This window comes from Thermobia domestica, chromosome 3 (assembly GCF_964235325.1).
Source record: "Thermobia domestica chromosome 3, izTheDome1.hap1.1, whole genome shotgun sequence".
Classification (NCBI taxonomy): Eukaryota; Metazoa; Arthropoda; class Insecta; order Zygentoma; family Lepismatidae; genus Thermobia; species Thermobia domestica.
Genome location: NC_137456.1, coordinates 73,597,594 through 73,619,333, shown reverse-complemented (window position 1 = coordinate 73,619,333; position 21,740 = coordinate 73,597,594). Strand labels below are relative to the sequence as shown.

At 36.1% G+C, this 21,740-nt stretch overlaps 7 non-coding genes across 7 annotated transcripts; all 7 read right to left on the bottom strand.

The window, feature by feature from the left end:
• Nucleotides 1-4,264: 4,264 nt before the first annotated feature.
• TRNAA-UGC (transfer RNA alanine (anticodon UGC)) lies at nucleotides 4,265-4,336 on the bottom strand. The gene has a single exon. It is a non-coding gene; the product is annotated as a tRNA-Ala (tRNA).
• A 9,854-nt stretch (nucleotides 4,337-14,190) lies between these two features.
• On the bottom strand, nucleotides 14,191-14,263 carry TRNAR-UCG (transfer RNA arginine (anticodon UCG)). Its single transcript has one exon. It is a non-coding gene; the product is annotated as a tRNA-Arg (tRNA).
• A 90-nt stretch (nucleotides 14,264-14,353) lies between these two features.
• Nucleotides 14,354-14,426, bottom strand: TRNAR-UCG (transfer RNA arginine (anticodon UCG)). Its single transcript has one exon. It is a non-coding gene; the product is annotated as a tRNA-Arg (tRNA).
• Nucleotides 14,427-14,516: 90 nt separating this feature from the next.
• Nucleotides 14,517-14,589, bottom strand: TRNAR-UCG (transfer RNA arginine (anticodon UCG)). Its single transcript has one exon. It is a non-coding gene; the product is annotated as a tRNA-Arg (tRNA).
• An 80-nt stretch (nucleotides 14,590-14,669) lies between these two features.
• Nucleotides 14,670-14,742, bottom strand: TRNAR-UCG (transfer RNA arginine (anticodon UCG)). The gene has a single exon. It is a non-coding gene; the product is annotated as a tRNA-Arg (tRNA).
• A 90-nt stretch (nucleotides 14,743-14,832) lies between these two features.
• TRNAR-UCG (transfer RNA arginine (anticodon UCG)) lies at nucleotides 14,833-14,905 on the bottom strand. The gene has a single exon. It is a non-coding gene; the product is annotated as a tRNA-Arg (tRNA).
• A 90-nt stretch (nucleotides 14,906-14,995) lies between these two features.
• On the bottom strand, nucleotides 14,996-15,068 carry TRNAR-UCG (transfer RNA arginine (anticodon UCG)). Its single transcript has one exon. It is a non-coding gene; the product is annotated as a tRNA-Arg (tRNA).
• Nucleotides 15,069-21,740: the final 6,672 nt, after the last annotated feature.

Here is a 21,740-nt window from a genome sequence, read left to right as displayed (position 1 = left end):
GCAATTAAAGAATAACTTGTGATTCACAAGTTGTGAAGGGTTTCTTTTTTGTACGAAATGTCTCAATTTGTACGTACCAAAGCGGCTGACTAACATATTGAGCCCTTGTAAGAAGAATGAAAATACACTCGAATTATGGCGATCCAATAGGTTAATTTTTGGGCCATTTTTCGTGGCAATTAAAACGCAATTCCTGTAGCTTTCTTAACTGAACCGGAAAACAACCAATAAGTACTCACGGGACGGCAAATATTTTATGGCACAATTGTTATTCTATACATACAAAAACTTAATATTTCCAAATGAAACTATATACATTAATGGATCATATAAAAAAGTGGGGGGGCAACTGCCCCCCTTTGCCCCCCCTAATCGCCGCCCATGGGTTAAGATATATTTGTATACAAAATTTGGTGGCTTCAGGCCACTCATTTCTATGCTAAAATCTGATGACATTCATACAGACATTCGCATTCTTCTTATATAATATTAAGAATAAGGATACATTCGGAGGATATATTCGAGACTGGTCATAATGAAGCTCCTGATCTGGGTTAATTTGTTTTTATTTCTGCCAATAAAGAATCGCGTTATTTATAATCTACATTAGCTACGTAGTCTGCTCGGAAAGGTAGATGTAGAATAGAGATAGATTACAGTAGACAACACGCTTAGATGTAAAATTATTGTCTACTCGTTCGACACATCACGGCCTTCAAGTAATTAGAGAACTTGTGATTTGTGGTCTTGGATGGAAGACATTCACGGGAGACGCTCTACTAGCATTAACAATACGCACTCGAGTAACAAAAACAAAGCACGTGTTCGTACTTTCAGTATAATAGGTAAGTATGTCGGGATATTTCGTATTTATTTGTTTCATCTTCCAAAAGATGACGATATGGTGCAGTAAACTCTTTCCTTCCCGTTAGGAGGAAGTAGCGGAGATTCGCAATGCTAACCTCTTTCTATCCAGAAGGAAGTTTCATCAGTAACAACGGTGTTTGAATGTCTTTAAAAATCAAACAACCGATAAACGACTTAGTGGAACAAGCCATCCATGCATACATATATCTGTCACAAAACCAACAGCAAAAGAGGTTCCGTTAATGCCAAGAGAGTTGATAAGCGAAACACTGATGGTGTAGTAGATGTTCAACAAGAAAAGATCAATGGAAACTTCCAAGCATAATCCTTATTTAACGTGTTATTTTCAAAAACAAAAAAATGGTTATTCATAAATGGATGTTCAATCTGCAGTATTAATGGCTAACTACAAGCAATGAGATATATATTCATTGCACATAATTTGTTTACTGCTCAAAGTGAGCTCCATCTTTTATCTCACAAGGTTAGTTACATATTGGCAACCAACTTATGATTCTTTGCAGTTTAACTCTTACGCTCCAGGTGTCATTTTCCTATGAGCGTGCTGTAATACCAGTTTCATTTACTGTTAAAAGACAGTCTATACCGTTATATAGGACATAGTTACAGTGTGCGCGGAAGGATAGCATTCACATTACTGATAAAAACAATTATTTGCATTGAGGAACATTTGAACTGAAAATGGGAAATTCTGATGTTCTGAAGTGATTTTATGCTACTTCAGGTTGGCAACACTGATCGGAGATCAAAGACGAAGACAGATTTCGACGTTGTTTATGATCAAAACAGACACATGTGTTTTGTGATTGAATGCTCCCTTAGGCCTGCCATCTACTGAGGCAACACATTTTTTTGTCAGTAGAGTGCTGTCATCTGACGAGAAATAGTAGAACTAAGTCTTGCCTTGCATCCACTAAAAATTTCATCATCCCCAGGATTAATAGACCCTTAATAAGGGATACATTTTCATGACATCCACGTGGATGTCACTGGTACGCAAGGGGTTAACCTTTTTTGTTATGGCCGAGATATACGAACTGCAGGTACGTACTTTCAAGCAGAAATCGAACGCCGACTTCCGTATTAAAGACTATGGGCCACATTCCGTACTAGTTTTCGAAAAAATTGCGAAGCGTACTGTAACGCAAAACTTGCAGGAATCAATTATAATTGCGATGCCTGTTATTACAAACGAAAACTCATATTTTGCGTTGCGTTGACGCAAATCGTTACGAAATAGAGCCCCAGAATTGTAATAATTTAGCCAGAAAACGAGTTCTCTTGTCCCCTAATGAGTGCATCATGTACAAATTTAAAATGTTATAACCTACAAAAGAATAATGGCAAAACTGCAGATCGCTTTAGATATTTAAAAAGATAAGGAAATTTTGTGTAATGGAAGGAGACAGTGCAAAAAACCGTATTACAAAGGGAAGCACTGTAGTTACACTGATGTATTCCATAGGTGTTTATTAAGCTGAATACATTTTCTTAAATCGAGTGTGTTTTGCTCCTCTTAATACGAGAACAAGCGTCTCTAACTAAATGATTAGGTAGAAAACATGTTTTGTCTTTCAATGCGGAAGCAGAAATCAAGCTAGGTCGTAGCAAACCAGCTGTTTCAGCAGGGCATCAACCCTAGAATATTGCGGGAAGGAGTGAGGGTGAGTTTTGGCCACATTTGTAAAATATTTTACTAGGTAAAATACTTCCTGGAAATCTCTTGATTTTTTTTTACATCGTTCGTGTTAAAGTAATGTTCACTTTTGTTAGTACTGTATTATATCGTTTGGCTTACTCTGTAATACCATAAAGTTAATAGTGTTGCCAACTCAACAAAGCTTTTGTATAGGTATATTCCAGACTCACATGTAAAAGGAAAACAAATAATACTACGCTTACCATGCAGTGTTGAAAACTAAGGACCCTACACTATCACAAACATCCCAATTTTGGTGGCCTCTAGAGCAGTAATCATGCAAATCAGATAGACGTGGAAATGCTTATCCGAAGTATTTTAGTATATAATACTATGATCATGATATGACGGATTTCAAATAAATACGAACAAAGTTACAAGGGATTGAAAATTTCACTTTTTTCAGAACCCTTTATTTTGAGAAATTGCTTAGAGAAGCGCCTCATCTGATTGCGTAGATGTCTTCCAAGAAGTCATTGTCTCGGAAATTCAGTGCAGGAGTGTTCATGTTAGCTCAGTGGGAAACTGTAGAACTTTTCATCATAAGGTCATAAGTTCGGTTTCCGTTTGTACCTAGCTTTTTGGTATTTAATGATATATTCTTCAATACACGTGGTCGCGGGTTTGATTCCCTGTGGTTCAGCATTAATTTATTATAGTGTCTCGGATTTCCCATTAAACTGTAGATTGAGGATCTAAGTGTTAAAACGAGACATTGAACTTCAAAAAGAAGAAAAAAGCAGAAGAATATCGATCAGGGACTATGCTTTAACATTTGGTTAATGGAATCTGAAGTAAAACCCTAGAACAAAACAAGAAAACTACTAGGTTGGCCAATACCGGATTCGAAATTTGACCCTCGCGATAGGAATGCAAAAATGTTGACCGTTCGATACAAGTTAAATGTAATGATAGGTAAATACGCATAAAAGAAATATATAATCTACAGGAACTTCGATGATATACATAATTACGGTACGCATTCAATATTTACAGTTGATGGACAGCTACAAAATTGTGTACAACAGTATATGCATAATTTTTATTCGGTACAAATTTTTCGGTGTTTACCCAGCGTTCTCAGGTTTTAAGTTTAACAACTAAGGAAACTATTTTAATTAAGAAATAGGTAACTTCGTGTTAGAAAAATGAAAAATAATATTACTGAGGACCAATATGTTATTTACATTAGTCAACAAGAAGGTAAATCTGATCGGGCATACTCTTTCTTTCGTGAAGTCTTTTTTTTTTTTTTTTTTTTAATTCTAGAAACATGAACAGAGTAGAGGAGAGATGGAAGACAAAAACACTGCTTAACCAACTTTTACCTGAGTTTATTAAACATGTATATCCTTTCATAACAGATTTATTTTTTATTTTACCAACTTGATTAACTAACTACTACTTTCCCATTTGTGTGGTCAAATTTAATGTTGTATGTGTATTTTCCCTGTAAAAATAACATTGAAAAAAAAACAATGTAAGTTTAATGTGTGATTAATTAATATTCCTTTAAGACTTGGTGAATTAAGAATAAAAGGGAACTTAATACAAATTCTGAAGTCATTGTCTATAAGCATGTTACTATAAGTAATTCGTAATACGAGTGGGAATTACTGGGTCTTCATAACGTTGTTTATATTTATATTTTGGATAGGTTAAAGAAAACTTAAGAGATGGAGGTGTCGGGGATCGAACCCGGGACCTTTCACATGCAAAGCGAACGCTCTACCGCTGAGCTACACCCTCATAGGTACACAAGTTTCTGTGTGCGTATATATTTAGTGTATACTAGCAGCGTTCACCCCGCTTCGCTGCGGTCACCCCGGAACGCAATAAACTTTGTTACTTAGATAATTTTTACTTTTTCGCTTTCAAGTGATATTATATCGCCTGTCATTTATAGGGATGGTATCGAGACGAGACGAGACGAGACTTTGTACAGTCTCGGTCTCGTCTCGGTTGATAAATAACGGTCTCGGTCTCGGTCTCGTCTCGAGTAAAAAATCACCGTCTCGGTCTCGGTCTCGTCTCGGTCAACAGATGCTTGTCTCGATCTCGGTCTCGGTCTCGAGTACCAAGTCTCGGTCTCGTCTCGAAAGTCTCGAAATAAATAATGTGAAATTAAAATAGTGAAAGTATTATTCTCGTACAGTCTGTCGTTTCCGCTTATTTTTTCCTTTCTTTTTGACTTAGAATTATGGTATGGTGTACCTCTTCATAGCTAATTTGCTAGTGCTAATGCTTTCCATGTGCGTATTCCAGGTTCAATGATCAGTGGGTATATCACCCTAAAACCCTAATAGAACCCATATTTCACTTTCAGCAATAGACTTTGTCTCATATAGCCTCAGAACTGCCTATACAATTAAACTCTATTAAATTAACTCCAGTACTATACAGTATTTTATTTCCTTCCTTTGAATCAGAATTGTTTAATACCTCCTAACGGATAACGCAACACATAGCAGCACGAATGTATTTAATCGTACAAAAATTGAAACTACAATTTCTCATTTATTATTCAATACATTCTGCTGTGACTGTCATTTTAAAAACAGAATATAACATTCATTATCTTAACAAATAGGGTAAATTATTAATAGGGTAAATTATTACTACAATATAGTATTTTGTTTGAAATTGATGAAATGCTTTATTACCATTTAACATCTCCGTGTTTAATTGACACTTTATAACAGTAGCGTACCCAGGAATTTATTTCGGGGGGGGTTCAAACTAAATATGAAGCTATTTTATATTAAAATTGCTAAAATTGCCCCTAAAATTAGGCTAAATTTTTAAAAAGTCGAAATTTCGGGGGGGGTCCGGACCCCCGTGTCCCCCCCCCTTCCGTACGTCCCTGCTTTATAACACGAATGTCCTGAACCTTGTGGTGGGAGCTACTACACTCATCTTTGCTACGTGAGGTCTCGAGTTGGATCACAAAACAAGTTAGATTCAAAGCCCGATGTTTCGTATAATTCGCGTCTCATTTTAAGTGCATTCTGTTTCTTATACAAGTTCATAAGGTCGTAATGCATTACGTAAGCACATATCCAGTGCCGTAACATAGAATAATCTTATTCTTTAGCTCTCAACGGTGCATGCAATCTTTATTCGAGAAAACTAATTTTGCTTTCATTACATTGAAATTTTATATTTATTAAAAATTACTTGCGAAACATGGATATACATATTATATAAGTATATAGGTAATTCGAATTATCTGTGTCTATTTTTTTTTTCTCACTCGCCAAAACAAGTGATTCTTAACTTTCTAGTTTTCTTTTGTATTACTCTTCGTAGTTTTGCTGCAACATGATGGATTGAATAGTCAAAAATACTTTCTTCGTTCTACGACTTTCATTAAATTTTGGATCCATTTTTACCCTACCTTACCTGGTAAAAGTTATATATATAGTCTTAGTTGAGGAACGAGTTTTTCGCTTCTGTAAAATTACGAAATTATGACTTGGTTTAGTTTACCTCCGAGGTTCAGATATAATAAAATCATCACTACCATCATAATCAACCATTATCAATCCATTGCTGGATGAAGTCTTTCCAAGTCTTCACAACTATCTAACTTGGGCAATTCTTTTCCAGGTTACTCCTCAGTGGCTCTTGATTTCGTCACACCTTCTTGCATGCGGGGGTTTCCTAGGCTGTTTTTGTCTTGTGGTGTCCAGTCTAGAATTGTTTTCGTCCGTCGATCATAATTTCTTCTTGCAATACGTCCAGCACATTTTCCAGCTCATATTAAATTATTTCATTAGCATCATCAGTATTCATTTCTATATATTTGGGCTACAAATAGTTCGGATTCACTACTTTCGGAGTGCAGACACGCTACTTTTTAATCTTCGGATCTGGCAACACTGACTGAATGATTTAAATCAACATAATGTGAGAACCCCCATTTGGTCTAGCGGCTAGCACTCTTGATTTTGGTTCGCGTGGTCTCGAGTTCGATTTTCGGTAGGGGTAAAGTTGAACGACCGAAGTGGTTCGGATTCCACTATAATTATTAGCTCCACGTCTCCTTTAGCCGCCCTAGCATAACTGTGGGATGTTAAACTAAAACAAAACAAAACAAAAGTGAACACTGTGTATTACTAACTGTATGTCCTTGAATAATTGCATATAGCTATATGGTGTGGGTCGAGTTTGATGTGATCGGTGGTCAAACTAAAGCAAGTGAAATGTAATTAGTGTGTAATTAGAAATTTTAATTAAACACGGTCTTAATCTGAAGTGTACACCAGGCCTAAGGCTTAGGGGGAACAACTAGTGTTACTGAAAATGTATCAGTTACATTTAATTTCAGTTACAATTTGCTTTTACATGTATTGCTGGAGCATTAACATTATAAGTAGCCCAAAGACTATGAAAAACGTCTTCTCTTGAAAGCATTCTTGCACCATAAAACAAACTACGAGTAATTTTAAAATATCTTGCAGTTCATCTACGTTATTTGCACTATATTTAGAATAATATTTAGCAATTTATTTAAGAGGGCAACGCTGCTTAAAATAATGTAACTGACACTTGTTGTAATTAAAACCATCAAAAACTATTGTTGTAATGTTATAGAAGCAAAGGAAAGCAATAATCATTATAAAAATTTAATACAAATAGGGCCTATGTCATTTTAAGCAGTATAACAATCACTACCAATGTGTTTGGTATCTCTGAAACGATTTGAAATAACAGTTGTTGTAAATGGCGTTATAAGCATTTAAGTCTTTTGGAAGCATCTGCATGATGAGGCGTGATATGTCAGCGCGTTTTCGAAGTAAAGTCTTTAGAAACATTTAAATTTTTCGTTTCTTGTAACTTTGTTCCCTCATTCATTCGAAATATATTATACCATGATCATAGTATTTGACGCTAAGATACAGTTGATGCGCATTGCACCGTCCATGCCGTTTGTGTTATTAGATATTTCCAAAATGTTGATGTTAATGATACTGTGTTGTCCTTTGTTACACTAAATAATGTATGGGCTATTGTGGTTTTGTTAAATAACTAAATTAGAAATATGTAATACTTTACGTAGCGCAATTTGAGAAAATACAAATTTATTTTGCTTTTAGCAACATTGTTTATCTAGTGATATTGCAGAGTATCTAAAAGAATTTCCCAACTTGGTACAAAATTTCAGAATTTTTAATATATATATCGCAGATCATAGGGAGGGCTATAGGGACTATGGCCCCCTTAACGCTCAGGTATACACTGGATAAAATGAGTTTCAATCCTACTTTCTTTACACTGGATAAAGCGGCAAACTATGGTTTAGCCCTTCCCTTGATCATATACTGGGTCCACGGATATATATATTTAATCTTTCCACGGAGATATCTCGAAAACGATTTATCATTCCACGGCTCGAGTATAATGCAACGGAGAAAAAGATTATTAAAGTATAATTAACATGATGCAAAAGAGGAAATGATAGAAAATTATCTTTCCGATCTCTGTCCGTAAGTGGGTGAAGCGGTAATGAATGGTAAAATCTCAAATGAGAACCTCACTTTTATTTGCAATAGATATGGTTTGTCTGAAACACTTGTGTGTACAAATGACTGGTACTATAATGAATAAAAATAAAGTGAAATAAGGTGAAAAAATAAGGTGAAATTCAAGTTTAACAACATTTTGCCCTCCCCTTCGCCCCTGATAATTTAACGCAATGCGTGCAAGATTTTTGGGACATATCTGCATCAGTATGTACCGTTTCGTTACTAAGGATCACAACTGAAATTACCGTTGAAAGTTATTCGGAATGTAACTGTGGACATCTCAGTGAAACTCATATTCTATCACATGCAAGAAGACAGAAGGAAAACAAGCGAACCAATATCATGCAGACGACTGTTGAACAAAACCAACGTTTGTAAACATTGTTCTAAAATTGCATTGTTCGACAAATTGGTTTCGCATTTCAGTTAATTCATTTTTCCATCAAACCATTGCCTGCAATCAAATGGAAAGTACCATTTAACAAGAATTTTACATACTTTATCCTATTACAGAGACATTTATCTCTTATTAAAACACATTTCAAATAACTTTGTTTCGTAGATACAATTTGAAAAAACTAAGGCTCTCATTTGCAATTTCACCGATCCTTCCCGCTTCACTCACTTACGGAGTGAGGTTAGGATAAATTTCTAGGAGTTAGATTTCTTCCTTTCCATTATGGCACTTTCACTCTAATCATCTGTTTGACTGTTGCAACATTCCCGAGATATAGAATGATAAATATCCTCTGTGATTTCCTATTCGAATATTTGTTCTGGTGTTTTCATATTAGTGATACTGGACGTTTTACCTGATGCAGGTACCATGTCTTGGTGGTCATTTTTAAAACGGTGTCCCATATGAACAATCTTTTATAACAGCACTATTCAGTTTTTAAAGATATGTTGAACGATGTATCACTCACCCCATGTTTCCATTTACAATTTTGAGGTTGCGCCCTGGGGCCCCATGATGGGTGGCCCTGGAAGCCTCCGCGACAATATCAATCGATGTGCCACATGACATTTTCTATTTGAGTTTTTGTTCGGTTCATTTATGTTCAACCGTTTTCATATTAGTGGTACTGCACGTTTTAACTGTATCTGATAGAGGCAACATGTCTTGTCGGCCATTTTGAATACAGTGCCCGATATGAAAGATCTTTTGCCACAACGCTTTTTAGTTTTTAAAGATCTATCGAACGAGGTACCACTCACCCCTTGCTTCCATTTAAAATTAAAGTTGGGCCCCGGGACCTATGCAGGGCGGACCTGGGTGGCACCGTGACCATATATATATATATATATATATATATATATATATATATATATATATATATATATATACAGAGAGAGAGAGAGAATTCTATTTGCATCAGCAGTGGATTTAGTTTCTGGAGAGGCTTGAGGAACCAGTAAGAAACATTTGCGTTGTACGTGCAATGCAAAAAATTATCACAAATTTATTTCGGGAGGGGTTTGAGCCCGATAACCACCCCCTAAATGCGCCAATGTACATCAGTCAACCGTTCTCATATTATCTAACACAGCAACGAAACAAATTTTGAGTGAAGGCAATTTTAGTATCTATCAATATCAATATTCGAGACGAGACCGAGACTTTCGAGACTGACCTAAGTCTCGTCTCGGTCTCGTCTCGATTTATAGAGGTCTGTCTCGGTCTCGGTCTCGTCTCGGTATTTAAAAGTCCGTCTCGGTCTCGGTCTCGTCTCGGTATAAAAAAGTCCGTCTCGGTCTCGGTCTCGTCTCGATAATTCGAGACGAGACCGAGACGAGACCGAGACTAGTCTCGGTCTCGGTACCATCCCTAGTCATTTATGTTAACCCGCCGAGTGACACGGTCATGCGGGTTGCATATAAATACGTTTATGTTTATACCTATGATGAACTAAGAAAGGATTTGTACGTTATGGACACTTGAATGGTCAATTATCTCAAGACACTGGTAATTAAAAATTAAAGTGATATGATAAAAACCATCTAGGGTCCAAATCCTAATAACCCCCCAAAAATGAAAGAAATTGGTTCAGCCGTATTAGCGTGATGAGCTAACAAAGGATTTGTGCGTTCTCTTTTATATAATAGATTTACATTTCATTAACAATTTTCATGAACAAAATTTTCAATTGAGCGTTTGTGCAAAATGATTTATTGACATTGAAGTGCAATCACTCGGTGCAATAGAGACATTCTTTTCCTTGTAGTTGCCATTCTAACGGAATTTATCTGTACTGAATTAATCAGTAATATATTTCCGTGACCTAATTATGAAACATTTTTATTATCTATTTTTATTGTTTGTCTTTCGGTAGTGGATGAAGTATTAAACACACCAAAGAAGAAACTCAAAATGTTGACGAACTCTGTCGCGCATGACTTGTTTTCAATATGAACGGAAGACGTAGATACTTCCGTGGTAAACTTAGGTAGTGATCGTTTAATACACATTACTTATAGAAAACGTAGAGATATGTGTACTAGAAAATAACCGTATACAATATACATACATTTGCTGAAATAACTGCCTGCTGAATTGCATATTTTTTTTGCGCTCCACCCTAGCCATAGGAACTAAATTCACGTTTCTGATTGGTTGCAGTTTGCGATTGTCCAAACCCCTGATGCATGTATTGTGTATTATAGTAATAGAAGAAATTTTTTACTTTGTGTGTTGATAAAAATAAAAAGATATCTTTGGTTACACTTCGTAAGAACATGAGCCATTTTTTTTTTTCAAGCGCTACCCTTAAAAAATATGCATTTTGGTTACAAGGAAGCGGGTGAGATTCGAAGTTGGACCACTCGAGTATGACGTAATGTCACGTGTTATTATCATGGAGGTAACGGTGGAAAACAAAAAGAGCCCTGCGGGGCTCGCTGGCACTCGCTCAGCTATGCAAATGAATATTATTTTTATCTTATTTTAATCATAAAAGTGATATAAAAATTTAAAAAAAAACTTTCTTGAGGCTGGATTTGAACCCAAAAATGACTTTAATTATTAATCCGTTCACTAGCATGCTCGGTCACGAGAACATACAGCAACAGACGTTTGATTTGTGCTATACGTATGCTACGAGAAACGGTTAACTTCAACCAATCAGAACCGTGTATTTAACTCCTATGGCTAGAGTCGAGCGTGATTAAAATATATGCTGCTGAATACACTTTCATATATTATTTTGAGTTTTCATTTTGTGTCCTTACCGAGTTTATGAAGGAGAACGACAGAACATACTTTTAACGTGGGCTCAGAAACCGCGATAAGGGCTTGAAGCCGTGCAGTATATATTGTAATATTCCACATGGTTGTGTTTATAAACAACCAACACATGCTTACCATCAACCATGTGCGTCTTACTACGGATTACTATGGCTTCACGATCAATTCTCACCACACTCTCTCACCCTCAAGAGAGCTAGATTAGAGTATCACACGACACTTCGGCGGAGGGAAAATCTATGCTTTTTCTGAAATACCAACAGCACAAACCTGTCATCGACCCTTAAGAGAATATTAATTTAGTTGATGAGAAAGAATCCAATTAACCTAACACTCATGAAAATTGAATATTGCATCTCTCGTTTATGATTGTAGGCTAAAGGAGAGTGTTGATTTAATGGAAGAAAATGATCGTGAGAAATGAAATTGATTGGCAAACGGGAGAACGCCGTGAAAAATAGTTGACACGATGTTGTTCACCACAAATTCACATGATCTATTATGAAACGATTGGCCTGTCGCTTGTCAGACCAGAGATGATCCCTCTACCACTGGGCCACTGTTTTGGCTATAGATTTGTTTCCACCCTAGTTTTGGGGCGAAATAGTAATAACTGTTTTCGAGTCATGTTTACGGACTTGATTAAAAATACTTTCTAGTTCTTCATGTTGCCATCTTATAATTCGTCCATTGACAGACGAACGTACTTATTACTATGATATCACTCCACCTTCTGACTCTTCAGAGTCTTATATAATATACGGTCATTTACGAACTCGATCTTTCAAAGAACTGATATTTTAGTATTGGTTACAAAAAATTCTTTCCGTCAGCTATGAGCATCTCTTCCCTTGAAAGGAGAACAATAAACAATATTGGCAGAGTATTGATCACAATTCGTCCGCAAACTTATCGTTTCCCGTTCCTCTGACTTCTTGGACGGCTAGGACAACCATATTGAAATTTCCCTTCCTCTTCAAAAAAAAATCTTCAAATCTTCCTTACTTTGTAGCTGCATATTTTAAACATTCCATGTTCCAATTCCAATTTTTCTGCTTACTTTGTTCCTTACCCTCAGGCCTCTCATAACAGTCCTACTTCCGAGTTTAGTCGCATAAAATATCAATACTGTACTCCATGTTTCTTATTCATATTACCCTTGACCTTCCTCCCTTCTTTGTCATTATTAATAATCTTCATGGGACACACTAATTTCATAATATGCAAATAATATGAAACCCCCATCCCCAAAAAACAGCTCTTTTCCTATAATTAACTCTAACTTTTGTGGAATCTGAAGTTTTAATACCGCTCTTTTACAAAAGCTCTCCATTGACTTCTATCCTTAGTCAACTGGATTCAGTTTCAACTATCATTTACTTATTTATTTATTTCCGCGAGTTCCATCCTAATATCGTTCTCCCATCTACGTCTACGTCTTCATAATATTCTTCTTTTTCGCTTCGATTTTCAGTTAATTTTTTCCCATTCTGGTTACAAGAAATGCCCAACTCAGCTGTTTGATAATCGATATAAAATATACATTTTCTCATTATATAATTTCTGTCATTTTCCATTCCCATTCTACTTGGGTAAGAATATTCGCCTCAGGATTTTATTTTCAAATACTTTCAATCTATGTTCTTCCCTCAACGTAAGAGGCCATCCAGCAATATATAGCGATAAATAATTTGAAAATTAATAAGATGAGAACCACTATGCTTAGTTAAGCACAACGTCCCAGTCAGATATGGTAATTTAGCAAACGGGGATTATTGGAGCTCGCGCAGTTTCAGGAATGGGCTCGCACTCAATAATCTTAAAGAGGCTCACCCTAACTTAGGCTCACTATCCTCAAAGATGCACGAGATCACTAAACGCAATTAAGTTCACGTTATCTCACAATCCTCAATAGGAATCACTCGAACAAACCTCAATGAGATTTCTGCTATCTCAGGTTAACTATCTCCAATAGGACTCACTATCACTAATTCCAATGAGATTTGTGCTATTCAATGCCAAGGAGATTTCCAGGCAAAGGGTACCACAATTATCAAGATATACTATGCCTCTCAACTCAGTGCGTTGCGCGATTCTGCAAAATCTCAGAGAGTGGCATTCTGACAAAAGCTGTCCGCCTCGTGGATAACAACGCACCCGTTCACTGCTAGAATGTTGGCTAGGCAGATGCACGAACCTGGGTATAAAATCCGTCATAGTTCACGTTTTCTCTTGACCGCACACCATCTTCATTCCATTCAGAATTTACATATATTGTCACTGTATTTGTTGTATGTTCAACAGAAAACTCATTTCTTTTCTATATAGCTTTTGTATTCCATATTAACCGACTATTTCATATTACCCTCCAAAGTGCTTTCTTTACAAATTATAAGTTTTGCCCACCCTGTAACGAAACTTCTTTATCAATATAAATAAAGCCAAATATATAAGGCTTATACTTGTTTTACTTTTTGTTTCAATGTGTGATTATTAGCTGAGTTACAAACGAAACAAGAATGGTATTCTAACTATTCTCCTTGTAAAAATGCTAATAGGGCCTGGACTTGAATTAAAACGCCATTTTCCTTTCATGTTAAGTAACCTCTGCAGTGTAGAGCTAGATCTAGTGTAATAATAAAATATTACCATAAAAACAGAAGTAAACACGACGGTGACAGGATTCGAACATAGAATCTTCAGATCCGAAGTCCGACGCCTTAACCATTAAGCCACACAGTCTCATTTCCTTTCTTGTTAAGTAACCTTTACACAGTAGATCTGCTGTTATATTAAAAAATAAAATATTATAATGAAAACAGAAGTAAACACGACCGTGACAGGACTCGAACCTGCAATCTTCGGATCCGAAGTCCGACGCCTTGTCCATTAGGCCACACGGTCTCATTTTGCTTTCCTGTTAAGTAACCTTTACACAGTAGATCTGCTGTTATATTAAATGGTAAAATATTACAATGAAAACAGACATAAACACGACCGTGACAGGACTCGAACCTGCAATCTTCGGATCCGAAGTCCGACGCCTTATCCATTAGGCCACACGGTCTCATTTTCCTTTCCTGTTAAGTAACTTTTATCGAGTAAATCTGCTGTTATATTGAATAGTAAAATATTACAATGAAAACAGAAGTAAACACGACCGTGACAGGACTCGAACCTGCAATCTTCGGATCCGAAGTCCGACGCCTTGTCCATTAGGCCACACGGTCTCATTTTCCTTTCCTGTTAAGTAACCTTTACACAGTAGATATGCTGTTATATTAAATGGAAAAATATTACAATGAAAACACGACCATAACAGGACTCGAACCTGCAATCTTCGGATCCGAAGTCCGACGCCTTATCAATTAGGCCACACGGTCTCGTTTTCCTTTCCTGTTAAGTAACCTTTACACAGTAGATCTTCTGTTATATTGAATGGTAAAATATTACAATGAAAACAGAAGTAAATACGACCGTGACAGGACTCGAACCTGCAATCTTCGGATCCGAAGTCCGACGCCTTATCCATTAGGCCACACGGTCTCATTTTCCTTTCCTGTTAAGTAATCTTTACACAGTAGATCTGCTGTTATATTAAATGGTAAAATATTACAATGAAAACAGACGTAAACACGACCGTGACAGGACTCGAACCTGCAATCTTCGGATCCGAAGTCCGACGCCTTATCCATTAGGCCACACGGTCCCATTTTCCTTTCCTGTTAAGTAACCTTTACACAGTAGATCTGCTGTAATATTAAATAGTATAAGATTACAATGAAAACAGAAGTAAACACGACCGTGACAAGACTGGAACCTGCAATCTTCGAATCCGAAGTCCGACGCCTTATCCACGGTCACGTCAAAACGTATGTACAGTGTAACTATAAACTGCAGCATTGTTGGCGAATATTTAAAATGCATAAACCTCCATGAGCAAGAGGCTCATATACAGTTGGACGAGCAACTCTGAAGATTTGTTTATTCCACAGAAAGTATAATGCGTGGCTGGTGATTTTATGTTCACATTTGACAGGTAATGGGAGAATTTGACCAAGAAACGAGAGTTTTGAAAATGTGAATACATTAAGAAAATAAGCACAACCATATAATGTAAGGTCTCGCAACTCATTATCATATAAAATACATGCTACCTTAGCCGTGACTTGCGAATAATTATAATCTATGGTTTATTTTATTGTGCGCCGCCAGTGAACTCCTAAAAGTTTAAAATCATCAACAAGAATAAAAGGCGTGTGAGAAAACTGTTCAGTCTCAGGGTAAAGACAAAAAAAAGTTTAGTTTTGTTATAATTAACAACAGCTCCCGAAATACCAGCAAAATTATTAAGCTGAGTCTGCATCACTTGTAAATCTGCAAGGGAATTAAGTATGACGTGAACATCATCAATGTAAGTTTGAATTCAAATGGACCTTGTTTCAATTTGGACACCAGGCAAAAGATTATTAAGTGTTTATACTAAGGGTACGATAGCTAAACTGTATAAAATAGAACTTAAGGGGGATCCCTGGGGAAGACCTCTTTTCACCACCAAATGCTGAGATAAAATACCATTACAATATATTTGAAGTAAACGATCGGAAGAAAGTAATTTTATCATAGAAATAAAATGAGGCCCGATATCATAAGACGGCAGTAATTGATATACGTACGTAAATAATCGAGATGGATATGATCAAAAGCTTGTGCCATATCGACTGATAGTAATGCCGAGGTAGAACCATGAACATTGATAAAATAAGCAATAGTCTCCCTGATATTACTTAAGGCGACATACAAGGGGGGCGGGCTCAAGAGCCATGACCAAGCTGAAATGTAGACAATAAACGTGGTAAGACGTGACCCAGTCTATTTGCAAGAAGATGAGCAAAAATCTTGTAGTCAGAATTAAGTAACGTAATAGGACGATAATCCTGAATATAAGTAGAATGTGTATTTTTAGGAACTACCAAAAACCCTTTCTTCATGTGCTTAGTCAAGTGAGGCCGACTCCAAAATTCATTAAACATTTGAGTGAGGAAAGGTAACAGCAAGTCAGTAAATACTAAGTACATTTCAATGGGTACCATGTCAGGACCTGCAGATTTATGTCGTTTAGCCATAAGATTTAATTTTACTTTATTTACATATAACACAACAGGCACAGGCCTAATTACAGTGTTACCAGGGGTAAAAGTGTAGAGGGACGCCGTTCCCCCACCTCGAAAAAATATGTACTGCGTCCCGCCAGTTTCTAAAAAATTACAATGAGCAAAGATAAGCAGGGGGAACGGCGTCGCATCATGCTGCTACCTATCGTCCCCTCACCTTTTCAGATTCGCTTTTACCCCTGAGTGTTACAATGTATATACATTATACAGATTACATTGATTAATAGAATTACAGGTAATAATTACATTCAGCTTACAGAATTAATAGACTTCTTAAAACTATTTATGTTCACTGCCAGTACGTCAAAATTGAAATTTTCTTTAACTAACTTGTTGTAGGTTGCACTAACTCTCCATATAGAACATCTGCTTAAGACGTTTGTTTTCGCTGTCGTACAAAAAAAAAAAAAAAAAAAAATGTATTGTTCGAATCAGTGCGCAATTTAGTGGATGGTTCTTGGATAAGATCAGGACAGTATATTTTGCCATGAAAGAGTTTCTGTAAAAATAATAAATCAATATTTCTTCTCCTGAGTTCTAAAGTTTCAAATTTAAAATTTTGAACAAGGTGAACTTTCAAATTTTAGGTAGAAGTTTGTTTTTTTTAAGTGTAAGAAGCTTTAAAAACTTATTTTGAGTACGCTCAATCAAAGATGAGTATTTCTGTATATTGCGGTTCCATATAGTACTACAATATTCTAATTTCGATCTGACGTATGCATAATACAGCACAATTAAAGTTTGGTCATTTTGGAAATCTTTACTGACTTGATAAATATTCAAGATTTTTGTAGGCTTCTTTGCAAATACATGAAACCTGTCTATGTTGGCCACCATCGGTTCCATTGGAAAGTGGCCAACTTAGACAGGAGGCCAACTTACAGAAAATGTGTATGAATGGTGTAATTTTAGAATAGGATTTCTAGTAATACTTGATTGTAAAATTTTAATAAGCAATAGCACGACAGCTACTTTTAAATGATGTTATAGAGTAATCATTGCAACACACAGTTCTTTTCCTGTCATTATTGTAGTTATTTTCCCCAGGCCTTAATAATTGGGTCCCTGTTTTTTATTAATGTTCCCTACCGCAGATTTTGATACTCCAAATTGTACAGATATTATGCGTTGACTCACACCTTTATCAAAGCTATCACTTCCTTTTCTTCTTTACGCACAGTTCATTCAACTTTCTACGTTATGAATTCATGAACTCAGCATATCCTCTTCCACTGAATACAGAGATTACTGAACCCACACGCACACACACTCCGAAATCAGAAATTGTTCTTTTGCTGTCTCTAGAGCAAGAAACTTCCATCTGAACTGATTAAACAGTTACAAATATCTTCTGTAAATACCTTTCCAAAATAGCGAATGAGTTATTAATAACAAATTTATTCCTTGTGGTTCATTCTAGACATATTTCTTTCTTTATTGTTTTGGGGGGGGCATATACAGTGAAATCTCTACTAACGGACACCTCTATAAAGCGGACACCTCCCGTAACGGACATATTTTGTAATCCCTAAACACTGTAATAGGATAAAACATATTGGCAAACCTCTCTAAAGCGGACACTCTCTAGTACGGACACGGACAGTCTTTTCTGTCCTTTATAGATATTATTTACCTCCGTATTACGGACACTTTCTCTATAAATAAGTTGAAAAGTATTGTAAAAATACATTTTTAGTAATTCATACATGTGTCACCAAGAAAGTATTGTGACATTTTGTCACCTCAATTGTCTACTCAACAATCCAGACGAAGAGTCTCTGTTTAACAACACTCTCATGTCCTTTGCTTGCATTCCACTCCCACCCAAGCTGTTTTAGACACAAAAGTAATTGACAGTTGCCCGTCGTTTGGAATAACACGTTATTCTACTGTTCTGTTGAAATCTCTAACCAAGCAGAAGACAAGTTCGATAGTTTTTGCCCGCGGGTACGCATATTCTCCCAAAAAAAGACACTATTGGAGTGCAATTAACCCACAAATTAAAGCGACATACCGGAAACGTAAGTGTAAAGTGCAGAGAACTATAACATCTTGTTTCCATCAGTGCCTCGAACATAAAGTATTGCACAGCAAAAGACAACACAGGTACAGTAACATTTTGGTAATATTCGTGAATACATGATTCATCCAAAAATATTGTTACTAATTGTATATTACCTTCTTTACTAATTTACGCAAGAAAATATCAAGACCTCTCTAAGGCGGACACCTCTCTATAGCGGACAATTATTAATTCCCCACGGCTGTCCGCTTTAGAGAGGTTTCACTGTATACACATTTTAATTTTGTAATTACCTACCTTCTGTTAATGAGCTACAAGTGTTTCCCTCGGAGTAAGGCCACATTACCACGTTAAATGAATCTTGTAGTTGTCATTTTAAAAAATCCCTTACAACCCGATCTTTGTATTTACTATTTAGATGTTACAACTTCTTGAAATCAAGAAAGGTGTCTCCACACATGCAGCACTCCATTCTAATGGGCAAACAGTGAACCTCCTCATTAAAAACGTATATTTTGACGCACTTCCCCTCCCTGTCCAAAAGAATCCGTTGTTTCGGAAGCGGCGAAACTGGTTTTTCCTTTATGTCAGTGGGAGGGCGATAGCAGGTAGCAAGCAAGACGTCCCAGAATGTTGCACACTGTTCAACTCCTTGCAAGATGAAAAAAATATATATTTTATGACCCTTTCAAGACAATGTGTACATGGTGAAATATGGTAGGGTTTGAAGATTTTTTATGACCGCTACAAATTCTTCTAACGTGGCAACCCCCTTTAAAAGATGGATTAGAAAATCTTAAGGGAATTCATATCTCAAAACCTCCGCTACCTTTCTACAAGCAGTCAGGTACCAATAGTTGACAATTGAGATGGTTAGCTTTAACCTTGAGAAATTTCCGGAATCACTAAAACTCTCCACTTATGAAAGGATCCGATATAGCCAATGGTTTTACCAAAACAGACAGGGGTAAACAAATACATACAACCATTTCCCGAATTCCTGTACGTGCTTTTTCTTTTTCACATCTTTCTTCACCATCCCTTTATCAGGGTAATGTTCCGGCCATTGACCTCCAAGAACAAATTGTGGGAATCCATACTTCTTTGTCTTCAGTCACAGAACATCTGCCTCTCACATGGGTATACGAAAGAGTTTAGAAAAATAACAAAACTGTATTTTGCGTGGCCAAGATACACAGGTAAAGTTATCATTATCATCATAGGCTAACATTGCTTCAATGTGGCCAAGTTCCAAGATAAACAGGTGGCCAACTTACAGAGTAATAAGTAACGAATGTCTTATGGAAAAATGCAGGTTCAAGACGAACCAGGCCAAGATAAGCAGGTGGACAACTTAGAGAGGTGGCCAAGTTGATAGGTTTTACTGTAGTTTCAATATGTTGAATAAAGGATAATTTTGAATCAAAAATAACTCCCAAATCCCTTATAAAATCAACCTTTTTCAGTTTTTCCCTTAATAATGAATAATCATATTGAATATATTTTTATTTTCTAGTAAATGTTAAATAACTGCAATTACGAACATTTAACTTAAATTTATTGTTTTTACATCAAATTTCAAGATTTTGTAAGTCATTCTGAAGTTCTAAATAGTCCTGAATTGTTTTGATTCTGTTGAATATTTTAAGGTCATCAGCAAAAAGTAGATTTCTAGAAATTTGAAAGTACTCAGGAAGATCATTTATCACCAAAATGAAAAGTAGAGGTCCCAGATTCGAGCCTTGAAGGACTCCAGATATTGCGTGAAAATTTTGAGATTTGTGATTTCGATACAGTACAATTTGTTTGCGATTTTGAAGATAAAAAGCAAAGTATTGCAGAGTTGATTTCGAGAAGTTAAAGGATGCTAGTTTGTTTAAGAGAATGTCATGGTCAATGACGTCAAATGCTTTAGAAAAATCAGCATATATGGCATCTACTTGTCATTGCTTGTCAAGTTTCTTCGAAATGTAGTCTGTTATTAGTGCTAGATTTGATACAGTAGATCTACCCTTCAGAAATCCATGTTGACTGACAGACAATGCAGGTTTAACATGATCCATTATTTGCTTATGCAATATATATTCATACACCTTGGCAAACGCAGATAAAATAGAAATTGATCGGAACTGTTCAATGTTACTAGCTATGGTCATTTTGGGTACAGGACACACAACTGACTCCTTCCATTTTTCAGGAAAGGTACATGCTTTTATAGATAAATGTAATATTCAGAGGTTGTAAAAATATATCTGAACAGAATTTCACAATATACGTTGGGATCCTATCTGAGCCACTTGCTATTTTCGATTTCTACTTCTTTATTGTTTCTTTTATTTCTTTTCCGGATGTGAGAGGCAGTGAAAATATATCAAGAAGAGCACTGGAACGATCATTTAGAAACATGCTCAATACGTCATAGTCCGCTTTTAAGGAGCCATAGACTGAACTAAAATGTTGCTGAATGCTTTAGCTATGTCCCTATCATCAGTAAGGTCGTGACCATTGTACTGTATGCGATTAGAAGACAAGTGACGCGATTTATTTTTAATGGAGGACCATTATTTCGGATCATTTTTTAATTTATCCTCTGTGCTGCTTAAAAACTCTTTATAAGTAACAGTTATTTCTGCTTTAATTTCTCTACGCAGTTGACGGAATTGCTCATCATGGTACTTAGTGTTGCCTACACTGAGACGACTTTTTTTTTTTTACGGTGGTACGTTTTACGTATAATTTTATTAATAATATTTGGGGTAAACCATGTAGGGTAGATTTTATTAATTGCTCTTTTACTGGGAATGCAATCGTCGGATATTTGATATAGTACTTCATAAAATAGATCCATAGCTTGATTGACATCCATAATATTCAGCAAAATCCCCCAGTCCGTAGCTAATAGGTTTCGGTAAAGTTTTTCAAAAGCTGCTTTCCTAACATTATAACCTTCTGTGTTAGGCACTGTTTTAAATTTTGTTGAATACAATGCTATAAACTGAATAAGAAGGGGAGGATGATGTCTATCTTCTATTACCAATGGATCGCATTCTCTTTGAACTGTTACTTTTGATAGATTTGTGAGAACACGATCTAAGGTTCGGCCATTGCTATTAGTAATATTATTAATTGAAATCAAATTAAAGAGGGGCATAAAATTATCAAGACTTTTACATTTAGCTGATGA